General features: G+C 40.3%; 1 long non-coding RNA gene across 1 annotated transcript in view; it reads right to left on the bottom strand.

Moving 5' to 3' along the window:
• The window catches only part of LOC131474512 (uncharacterized), a 93393-nt gene that overhangs the window by 46749 nt on the left and 34018 nt on the right, over positions 1-12626 (bottom strand). The window lies entirely within an intron of this gene.

The following is a 12626-nucleotide window of genomic DNA, read 5'->3' as shown; positions in this document are numbered from 1 at the left end:
CTGGTAAAAATAGTGGTGCCACATATAATATGCTTTTCCTAAATGTATTGTCAATTTCAATAATACTATAATAATCATTTTCAATTAGAAATGCCCTTGCTTATCACCAGACAGGGATGTCTGTATTAGATCAGTCTATAATGGTTGATACCTGAGTTTTGTTTTGTCTTTGCGCAACTAAAACTAAACGTAAAAGGTATGTAAAAGTATGTTTGTATAAGTGCATAATCACATTAAACTAGAAACTGTTTGGTTTTTTGTAGCCTTTGAATAAGTCTTGAAGAATGGCTTTGCCAACAAACAAAAACACATATTTAGTTACAGATTAAACAAAAATTAAGGGCATTAAGACCTCTTTCACCATTGTGAGATAATTGAAGGATCTTATTTCCTTTTCTTTATGTTTCATTTAGTTTCAGTCTTTACTAAACTTAATTTGCAATAACAAGAAGTGCTCCTTTCCTCTGGGTGTTATATGTTCTAACGCAGCTGACAGCCTTTTATAAATTATATAAAATTTAAAAAGTTCACTAAAATTCACTCAACAATTGGGCGGAAAATTACAAAAGCGTAGAAAAAAAATACATATAAAGAAAAGCACAGTGAACAGAAGTGTATGACATGAAAACATCCTTGTGCTGTGGAAACATCAGTATGTGCCAAACCAAAAAACCCTGGTATAACCCATGGCTGCAGGAATTACTCCACACACTCCCAGTAGTCATGTCAGCAGGAACCCGGTGATACTAGCCCTGTGTGTAGGCTACACCACACCACACCACACCACACCAGCCTCTTGTTGAAAGATTCAATCCAAATTATGTAGCCTGAAGTCTGCAATTGTGGTTCAGGATCCTTACTTTCTCTCACTGGGTGGTGGTTTGTTTTCCTGCCTGTCTTTGAGTATATTTGGTTTGTTCCCGATTCTCTTGACTTCATATCTTACCTCACACTATTCCCCTTCTCCTCTCCCTCTCCATGACTACGTGTGTCCTTATTCTCAGGGAAAACAACAGCCCATTTTGGCCAAAATCAACTCGCCCAGAAGTCACTTTACAACCCATGCTCTTATGAGCCCCGTAAATGTAAGCTGAAAAATGATGTGTACGGCGCGGCGCTCCTCTTAGGTTCCACCCCCCCCACAAGTACAGCAGCCAAATTGTTTTCACTAGGCACCACGAGAGGCATTATCCATCATTTTGAATGAGCTCTGTAATTGGGATTATAGAAGCAAAAGTGCAAAAGTTGACTTTGAGAATGATAGCATTACAAGTGGGCCTTTCAGCTGGAATAAGGGTCCGAGTGTGTACTGTTAGTGTTTAGGCACATGTCTGGTTAACGCTATGTGTGCTCCATTTCTTTGTATATACGTGTCTGAAACTCGAGTACTTTATGCAGTGTTGTGTCTCTATATGTATACTTAGTATACTACTAGATTAGAAAGTAAAAGCCATTGTTTAGATGGTTCCTAAAGCTTGCAAATAGCCCTATTGTCACCCAGTTTTTGTATTGTTGGTTACCAGGCTATACTGGATGCAAACATTAACAGTGGAGTTTATTCAGATGTTATAGACGGCCATAGTTTTGACATCAGTTTGCTGAAACTTCTGTAATTATATCACCAAATAATGTTTTCAATATTCGTTGTAAATAGTTTGTAGCATAAGAAATAGATTCAATAATTATAAAGTGTGTTTGACGTAAGGAACAGCAGTGCACCCTCTCCCTACTTACTGATTTCATTTTGCGGCAAACAAATGTCTGTCACATTCAAACCACTGTCAAATGAGTTCACACAATGCTGATTAAGTAAGTATTCCTCAGTTTGCGGTGTTTAGAGCTTGTCTCGACCACCAACATTCCTGCACTGCACAGAGAAAGTGACTCGTTTGACATCGAGGCGGACGGAGGCAAAAGTAACATTGCACTAGTAAAAGTGAAACAGGTTTGAGTACGACTGAAAACGCAAAGTACCCACAAAAAGTTTCACAAGTGAATTCAACTGCTTCAAAAACATGGTCGTTCAGTAGTTTGATGGGATCAATGTTTTTTGTCCCCGCCCGTTCTTGTGCTGCAGCTGTATACACTCACACGCTCCCTCAGTCAGGTCTGACAGAGTCCAGCAAACTTAGATTTGAGAAGCTGGAGACTCTAAATATTTGGCAATTCTAATGATGTGAGTTCTAATGATTCATTTGGCAAAAGGTTTTTGGTGAGAAGCAGAGTAAATAATTACAGCGAACAGGAGAAAGACGGATGAAAGTCAGTGTGATGCCTGAATTCATTCAGTTCTGGAAGGAACACATTTTCACTAAATGTGCTCAAAATAAGCAAAGACCCGGAGCAGCTAAAACAGATGTGATAGTTAATGTGCATGCACGTGTCTTTTCCACCCTGGTGTCAGTTTTTATTAGTACTGGATGAGGCTTCCATGCTAAAATACATTTGGACAGTTGTCCAGAAATATCAGATGCATAGAACACCTTAAAAAGTAAAGAAAAGAAAAGGCAAGACAATAAAAGTGCTTGAAAAGAGCTTGTGTCCTGCAACGCCGACTTTAATTCTCTTGTCTTCTTTCTCTCAACCACATGTTTTCCTTTCGTCCATCTCTCTAGGCACCAATGTTATTATCCTACACACACACACACACACACACACACACACACACACACACACACACACACACACACAGAGGAGACCTTAGTGGCTCTTCTCAGCTGGTACAGAACCCCATATGTTCTAACTCCTGTTGTTATTGTTGTTGTTTGGCTCCCCGGCTCATTTGACGTGTGGACCCATGACAGTGTCCAGGACCCCTTCCAAGTCCTGTCTGGTGCCCCTTTGTGCGTGTTTGTGTGTGTGTGCGTTCATGTATTTGTTGCCTCGTTAGGACCTTTTCTTGCATAAACACTAACCTTGACAGGACTTGAAGTCCTAATGAGGCAGAACATCATTTGTGATGTTCATTTCTAAGATTTGAATTGTGGTTATGTTAAGGTTAGGATTAGGCATTGACTTGTTATGATTAAGGTTAGGGATAATGCTTTGTTTAGGGTGTCCACATGCATGGAATTCCGTGCAGTGCCCCAACAAGAATAGCTGTGCAAACCTGTGTGTGTGTGCGGTGTGTGTGTGTGTTCGGAAATTGAAGAGCTGTCTTCAAAGAGAGTTCAGGTTTGGTTTTAGGTTTAAGGTTGGAATTTAAGTCAAGGTCTAGTTTAGTATGTCTAGGTTTGGGCCAGTTACAGAATATAGTGTGGCATTTAACTGTAAGTGTTGTCTCTTGAGAAAATAACTCCAGTGTGGATTGCCCACACTAAAAATGTGTCACTAATGGTTATTTTAATTTTACCGTGGTAGGTGAGTATCATAAGCTTGTTAAAATAGCCTGAATTCAGTGCACAACACAGAATGGCATTTTTTTCGAGGCTGTTTTATTTGAAGAGCCATAAACAGTCTAAAGGGGTCCACCAAAATATGACCCTCCAGTTAATTTGTACTACTGTTTGTGGATTCTTCGTGTAAACACGGGAAGGTCAGTGTGCAGTATCTTTCATGTGATTTTTGGCCATCTGTCCACCAAGCATGCCGCCCACATCGCCTTCACTCTGATGAGCTACAAGGACACATTATCTCCACTTAGCCCTTCACCACTTGGCAACTGCAGGAACCAAAACATCAGTCTGTATAAAAACCTACTTTCAGCCACAGCTCGTATTGCCTTTGGACTACAAAGCAACAAAATAGAGGGTTTCCAGACCATCCTCCCTTCGAGGGTTTACCAAGCGGTGTCCTTTCCAAGACCTCTTCATCGCAAAATTCTTGGGTTTTCATTGCTGTAGAAATTAATTCAGGGAGACATTTATCAGTAAGCTGTCTGCCTTTGGAGACCACACTGGTGGCCATTTTACCGACCAAGTCAGGGAAAACAGGGATGGTGGATTTGACTGTAAGTGAATGACATTTACATGTATATTTACATTTTGTCACAGCTGTTGCCGAATGAAAGCAACCCCATGTGAATGGGTGGGAGGACTAGAAAGGTCACCGCCTCATGCATACACCACAGGTTTATTAACTTAGGTTTGGCATTAGCCTTGTGTATGACTTAATTTAGCTTTTAGCTTTCATTTTGGAAATGGAAAAAAAAGGTTTCATCTTGCTCAGGTGAATGGAATCTTCCTCTAATTTCATTTTGTGGAGGAGTGCTGCATGCATTTTAAAGATACTAATTACAGACTGCTTGCAAAGCACATATTTCAGAGCCGTGCTTGGTGTACTGCTGGTTATTTTACTTGATGACTTGCACACACAGCATTGTGAAAATGAATTCAGTATGTTGGAAGGTTCGACATTCGGTCTGCTTCTTTGCACGCTTTTCTTTTTTGCCGTTTCTCTCCTTCCAAACATTGAGCAGCGCCCTTTAATTGCAAAAGTGACATTTCATTGTTTTCCCCTCAATACAGAAGCAATAAAAACTGACTGCTGATCGAAATGAATGCAAAAACGCCTGCTGTGCCTGAGTGTAAGATGTGATGCTCATTTTACTCATTTAATGTGTTAGATTATATAATTACTTCTTCCCTACAAAGAACTGCAGCTGTGATAATTCCCTGTTAATTACATTAGCTAACACATTTTTTTTTTTACATTTAAATAATTCACCCAAATAACATATTTCATCTCCTGAGATGCACATGGCAATGATTCAATTAGTAGAGAGGAGGAATTAAAAGAAAAGAAGAAAAGAGCACCAGATCATTAAGCTGGCAAACTCTTCCTTCATGTTTTATATTTAAAGTCTATGCACTCGAGTTTTCTATTCATGCATTTCTTTTTTTTCTAATTGAATGACTTTGTCTCTGGTCACTGGAGGTTGAGCGTGCAGTTGTATCCACTTTAATCCTAAGCTTTTACTGTCGATAGATACGCCAGCACACTGCTCCCAACAACAGACACTGTCAATATGTGTGCAGAAAACCTCATGACAAAATGATAAATGATGACTTCCTACTTGCACACCCACATATCCATGCACATAAATCCTGTACACGCAAACACAGCTTTTACACCCACGCACATATGCATATAAAGCACACCTCCACCAGGTTCCCTTCAAAATTATGTTTGGCCGAATGCAGGCGCTGGCCTTGGAAACCACCACCACCACCACCACCATCACCACCCGCCTCCAAACTCCCCTTCATGTCCCTCTCAGGAGCCAAAATGGTGTCCATAAATCAAGGCACTAGATGTAATCTGCAGTGTCCAGAATGCAAGGGGCGAGGCTGCAGAGCATAATGCGAGTGGTTCTCCATTGTCATTCAGACGCAGGCAGCAGCACAGAGAGCCTTGCCTGCACCTGATAAGAGTCCGCTCTGAGTGAGCCATAAATCACCGACAGTGCCAACGGTTACTCCACTGATTTCACACACGGAGGGAGAGACAGAGTGTGCGAGGGGCAGAGAGAAAGAAAAAGAGGTAGAGGAGGAAGGGACAGGGGAGAATAAAGGAGAGAGAAACAGGAGTGAACAGAGGAGCCGGTGTCAAATATGAGCAGTGGCGGGCCTAAGATGAGGACGACAATGTGAGCATAAAAAAAAAAGAAGAATAATTGAAGAGGAAAATAATGCGAGAGACAGGGAAAGGTGGGAAATATGAGAAGAGAGAGAAAAGGAGTTTGGGAGGGAATGATAGGTCTGCAATTTACCCGCCTATCTTATCTGGCAAGAAGTTTCTTCAGACAAAAGACATGACCTTCAGGAAATAAACACCTTGCTCTCTCAGCGAGCTCTGTCGATGTCTGTGTTGCATGATAGTTTCATCACTGCCTCTCAGAAGAAAGTAAGAACCATCAGTGAATAACAATACAATCATTTCTCCAAAACAATGGCCACAAACTAAATGACAAAATGCAAAATAGTCCCTGATTACGACAAATGATACAGTCAATCTCTAGAACTAGGTGCCAAATGAAACCGTTGCACTGCTTTTCAACGCCTTTGAACAACTAAATTAACGTACTTACTTATATTATGTTCCATTAAGCAGATGAAATAGTCATTCTTAATATAATTCATTAGGTGCAAAGGTGAAGATTCTCAGTTCTCAGCTAAGATCAGTTGCATCAAGGACAAGAGGCACCCAAGGGTGTTTTCATGTCTTCTGTTAAGAACTAGACTTCTTTTGAATGCCCTCAAGTATCTACAGCCAACTCCACCTGCCCTCAATCCAGCTTGACTTTAGTTTTAAATGTTATTAAAGGGAAGTTGTAGGTTTACATCACAATAAAGACCCTACATCCAAAATGAAATCCTCAAATAACACTCCTGTTTTAGGTTTATTGAATTATTTCAGTGTGTATTTTATCACTTCACCAAAAATCAAACAAACAAGTTACATTGTATCTTGGGTTTATTTTAGATTTAAACCTAATGTGACAATGACAGTGTACATCCTGGTTATGAAAATGTACAAATCAGCATTTCATGAACAACCATGAAATAAACCTTCTTCACTGAAACCCTAGAGCCATGTCAGAGGAAGTCATTCATCTGAGAGCGATCTCTCCTCCACTTCCTCCATCTCAACAAGAGATTTAGGTCTTTGTGTCTCATACCAACCACTCAGCTCCCATTGCTCCAGCTCGAGTGGCAGCTCTCACTCTCGCCATTGCCTCTATTCAATCACCCCCTTATTCCTTATTCATATGCTAAAGCCCTATAGCAGAGCCCCTTTGGCCAAGCGCACTGAGAGATAGATGTTAACATGTGTAATCCCCCATTAACACATACGAGACAACGTGTCCTCTGCGGACGCCCACTCTCCCCCTGGGATTAACCATCTGAGAGCGGAGGGGCTGATGGGTAATGGTTCAGAGAAGGTCCTCTCCTTTTCTAAAGGCATCCTCCCTCCCTCAAGCCTCCCAACCACCCCTGGAGTTAGAGTTGAGACCACTGAGGGTAAGTGTTTGTCTGAGGGATTAAGCTGATTGTTAGGATTGCTGGTATTTATGGGATATTAATTCATTTTATCTAAGGCCTCTGGTTTAAGAAAGCTGTAAATATAGCAGATAACTTCTTCTTCCGGCTTCTCCCTTTAGGGCTTGTCACAGTGGATCACCAGGCCTCCATCTTGTGCTACACCTTGTGTCCTTTTACACCGACTGTCATCATATGCTCCTTCACAACATCCATGAACCTTCTCCGTAGCAGAAAACTGTTTTCCAAGCAAAAACAAATCACCCTCCTGCATTTCAGCTCAATATCAGGAGTAATCTGTATCCATACCAAGTTATCTGACAAACGTTTACCAGACATTGGTCATGTGTGTGCCGCCACAGTTGTTTGATTAGTTTCATAAAATGAGCGATGACTGTCATGAAAAGTAAGAGAAAGGATTTATTTCGTTTTGACCAACGACTGGGTGAAACAGAAACTTAAAGTCGGTGTTAATGGTCCAGCTAATAGTTTAATTACAGCTGATAAGAGTCAGTAAGCAAGTGAAGGAGGGCAACTGAGTCACAGTTTCTGCTCATCCAGACTAAAAACTTCAGTTTTAGAGGTTTGTTTGCATCATGTGACTGGGTAGGCATTTACAGAGAACAGTTTAAACTAAAACAAAGTAGTATGGATTAAGGCTTAAACTGCCAAAGCTAAATAAATATGAAAAATGTAAACGGGAACAAACCTGGACAAAATAAGTTAATCTTCATGAGTGAAATCTGATAGTGGGTGGCTACTGGGTTTATTTACATTTAACTAAACGTATGCTCTGTAACTGACAAAGCCCACAGAGGGGTCAAGGGAAACATTAGTAATGTTTTGAAATATTGTTTCATATAGTTGTGTTCAAACACTTGTTAAATACAGTAATTCTTTAACCGTGAGCCAGGCGCTCTTCTTCACACATGAAAGACTGCACATCCTCCGCACTGAGGAAGAGAAACCGCGGTGACATCACGTCTGTGGAGTAACATGCAGTTTTAGATTGGCCGTCCTGCAAACGCGCCTCATTGGGTTTCATATTATGTGTCCTAATCCCGCCAGAGACAATCAAAGGAAACATTAGATGCAAGACCTTGAACAGTTTTGCAACATTGTGTGCTACTCCTCTTGGATTGCTTTCAAAGCACAGACTGTTTCTGAGAAGAGGTCCTGATTGTCTGGCTGTTGGGTCACGCGAGTACTAGAGAACTATAGGGCTTTCTTAAATTTCCCAATACTGATTGTTCGCATTTGTGCTAATTCTGTACATTTCTGGTTCATGTTTTATTTTTTTATTTGCATTAATGAGGGAATAAATGGTACTTATTGAATAAGGTGCAATATAAATGATACAACAATGTTAATTTAACCATGCACAGAATTGGTCTGGATAAGTTAAGTAAGAAATTATCCATCAAAAGCCCAAAATTACACTAGAAATATTTCTAAAAAGTGGTAGTAAAGTGTTTGAAATCCAAGAGGTTTTGCGGTGAAACCGCCCCTAAATGCTCCTGAATCCAGTAAAAACGCCCCCAATGACATCAACAAAAATATAAAAGTCAGCGGGTGTTACTCCTTCAAACTGCCAGATTCCTTTCCTCCCTCCTTTCATACCTCCGCACTCCTCTCTGGAAATGTGAAATTAGCTGAAACATGAGGACAATTACAAGAAGGCCTAGCATAAAGACTGGGGGACTGGGAAAATAAACTGATCACAGACCCCTGAATAAATCTGGTTTACTTTACAAAGCCTCCTCTGAACTCCTGCCAACATTTCCCCTGTCTAGATAATTCCTCCCTGAGCAGTTTCATGTTTACACCTTGAAAATCCCTGGATGATCAAGAGGGAAGAAACTCCGATGCATTTAGATCCTTTGTTCTGCCAGAGGACGCTCGGCTGAGCATCACACCTCAAAAGTAACATCAGAAATATCTAATTGGGTTAAAGTATGCAGGTCACTCTTTTGAAGTTTTTTTTCCCCCCTTTCTCTGTGGTTTTCGTGGACCCTCCCATTTACAGTAAATCTGTGGGAAAAAAGCACCCAGTACCGACGCCACCTTCTTTGGTGTCTATCATCCAAGACTGTCCCCTTTTTTTTTTTTTCAGCAGCAAAACCCGCCGAGGCGTTTTATAGCTTTACTCATTACTGAATTTTCCAAACAGTGTGCGAGGGGCAGCGGTGCATGGTTGAATTATTCAGGGCTACTGTGGATGACGGCACTGGGCTGATGTGGTGCACTGTTCGACTCTAAGGTGTCCTATGAGGGACATCAGAGCAGTGCTATGAGAGAGTGTAACACCAGCTCCGTAAAAGAAACGATCAAGAACTCAAGATGAGTAAAACAGAGACTAGAGAAAGAAAGTGTGGTCTCTTTTTCTGTCCAGTCCATGTCTCAGGTTATATGTGCTAAATTGGTTTTACAAAGCGTGGAATAAAATGATGTGCATATTAGGGCTCAACAATGAATCGAAATTTTATCAAAATGGCAACACAGCCTACAGGAGGCGCAATATTTTCTTATACCAAAAATGTGTGTTAAATTACCATTTTATAGTAAATATTGACCTGACCTATACACACAGCAATCGTTTTAAATATGTTATTCAAATGAAAATGAGAATAATTATGTAAAAATCCCTCTCATATTGTAAACTATATTGCAATTATACTTATATCATATACTGAGATTTCCATGACACTTATGTAACATTATTAGTATATGGTAGCGTGAATGTATTGTTTTGCATTGTATTGTTTCTTCTTAAATGTGGACCCGGGGAAGAGTAGCAGTTACCAAATAAACTCAATTAAACACAACTGTTATGAGTTACGTGATGAAGCATCAATAAATATTGCTGTTGCTTTGCCCAGTTAAAGTGGTTCAGGGCAGACTGTTTACACATTCTATACAGAAGTGTAACTTGTGAACAGTGGTCGCTTGTCTTTTGTTTTAGCAACAGCAGTGGACCGGCATTCCTGCATTCGTAAACAAAAAATAATAACCAAATCTAACTGTCAAATTGCAATGCAGTCCGGTAAACACACTCGCGCTCCGAAAATGATAAATCACTTCCATTTAGAAAACAATGTGACCTTTACTGTTCTATTCTCAGTGTATACAAGCGATGAATCACAGTCACACTCCAGGCAGACACCAAACAAGTTCACATAAAGAAGCAAATGAATGGAGTTCTAATGTATTATTTTAAAATGTCCAGAATCAAAATTTCACAGAAATGGTAAAAAAAAACAAAACATGGTTTTTAACATGCATATGCATAAATTCCAAAACTACAACTTGGCTGATTAGTGAGTGAGAATTGATTTGATATAATGTTTTTGCCTTTCAAGCTAAAATTTGTGAGGACAAATGGCTTTTTTCTTAGGTTTGTCCCACATGCTTGGTCATGGACCGCAGTTGTCCAGTGGACACATGGTGCTTTCGAGGTGTTTGAGCTGAGGTGGCAGCATATGGCTCCAGTGCACAAAACCAACAGTGTACGCCATATGCGAGAGTATTTTGTATGCTCAAAGTATACAACCTCCGAGCTTAATGCCTATAACAATTACACATACCTCCTCTGATCTTGTATCACAGAAGATTGGTTTCACTCCGGCGTGATTCAATCAACTGCAGCATGTCTGCCCTCTCTGGAAAGATAAATTATGCCATTACTGCTCTGAACTGGAGCACTGCGCACTTACAAAACAATACAGCTTTATAGGGCTTTAAAAAACAAATGTCACTAATTACCCCCTTTTTGTTCAAGATAATATTTTTAAGTCATCCATCACTGCAAAGGTGCCACAGCAATTGAAAAATTGTGAATAGCTATGTCTGTTTTCTCGTGGTTCTATATCCAGTGTATTTTGGTTTCTGTTTAATTGCTGAAAGTGCAGTTTTATATATATATAAATATATAAATAAATCACTAAAACATTTTATATTTGTTAGTGTTTGACCTACATTTGACCATTTTAACACATAAGCGATGTGAAGCCAAGCCGTTACAATCAGGACTCAATAACAGCTGCACATAGCATGTTGTACTGTAATGACTCTTGTTGCAACTTTACAGTGCAGCTCCCCTGAACCCATTCATTCAAGACATTATCTAAAAAAATCACTTTATACGAGTACAACACCTGTATTGCAACATTACTTCTCCTCTGTGGCTCTAGAGAACTCCCTGTGACTGTGCCTGTTTTTTTGTTTTTTTTTCACACCTCTACTCATTTCATTTTGATGCTAGCATGTGATGGCAGCACAGCATGGCGGCGCTCACATTTCCAATAAGGTTGGCACACTGTGGCTTTGGGACTATTAATATCCCAGAATGCCATGGCCACAGTGGTGGCATCTGTCTTCTTGGGCCTCCCCCTTTCCTCCACCCTGCTGCCTGTCTCATCCTCCCTCACCTCATCTCATCCCCCCATTCCACTCCACTACTCTCTTTTCCTGCCTCTGCATCCCACTCAGACGGACTGTGCAGTTTTGCAGCTCTGTGAAAGGCAGTTGAGCTGTTGCCAGCTGCCACATGCTGCTCGGGCTATTTCCATCTCTGAAGAGCAAATGAACAGCAATTGCCGAATGTGTATTAACTTCCTTCAAAGTCAAGGAAAATGTCTTGGGCTTGAATAACCTAAAAATTGACATTCAAAGGGCCAAAATCTCCGATTTTGTCACAATTTGATGACGATAAATACACTCTCCCTGTCTTTTGGTGTAACCCTTTAGGGGTTGCTAACCATATATATTTGTAATATACATTTTTTTCGATCTCAAGTTGGCCAAAGTAAAAACAGCCTTAGTCCATAAAATCATTACTGTGGTATATCAGCCTCAGAGAGGAGCAAACATTATTTATGATTGAGTGTCGTGGATTAAAACTGTAACATGAATCTGATATATGTTGGCTTTCACATCAAACAAATATTTCTTTACAAGGCCATCAGCACCAGTGTTTTACGGCAGAGCCAGCACTTCACAGTAATGCTATCTTAGGACTCACTTTGCATTTATTATGAGAAACATTTTGGACAACTGTCCGCCCGCTCATGGAGCTCGCGTTTCATTAGTTTCACTCGCATTTTAATTGATCTTTATTTCCCTTGATTATGATCATAATTAAACACCAGAAAGCTGTTCAAGCTCCCCGCCATCTGCCAGGCTGCACGATGGCCATCATCAGTGTGGGTATATGGATACAAGGCCACCATGGCACATGCTCAGCCAGGACCTATGCTTCAAAATGCCCACTCAAATGTGTGATCATAAAGTCAGCTGGATTTGCTCTGTGCAAGCTGACTGCAGTGCACTGTTCACCCAAAGGATCCCTGGGTAGATTTTAAGAAATTTCTTTCTGATAGTTTAAATATGTTTGGTTCAGTGTGGAGAGCAGAGTTCAAAAAAGAGGAGATGGATAAGACAGATGCCGCATGAAATGTGTCTTTTATTGAAATGCAGATGTGCAGCTGTGAGCTCAGCATGTCACGTAGCATTTAAATTATAGAAGTAGAAGTGTGATCTGAGCATATATAGCTGCACCAAATATTACCTCTCCATAGCTATTAGCCATGTAAAGCTGGTTTTCTCAGCATTATTGCTGCATTATATATACATATATATAATGTGTGA

This window comes from Solea solea, chromosome 15 (genome assembly GCF_958295425.1).
Source record: "Solea solea chromosome 15, fSolSol10.1, whole genome shotgun sequence".
Taxonomy (NCBI): Eukaryota; Metazoa; Chordata; class Actinopteri; order Pleuronectiformes; family Soleidae; genus Solea; species Solea solea.
This window is presented reverse-complemented; position numbering and strand designations above follow the sequence as displayed.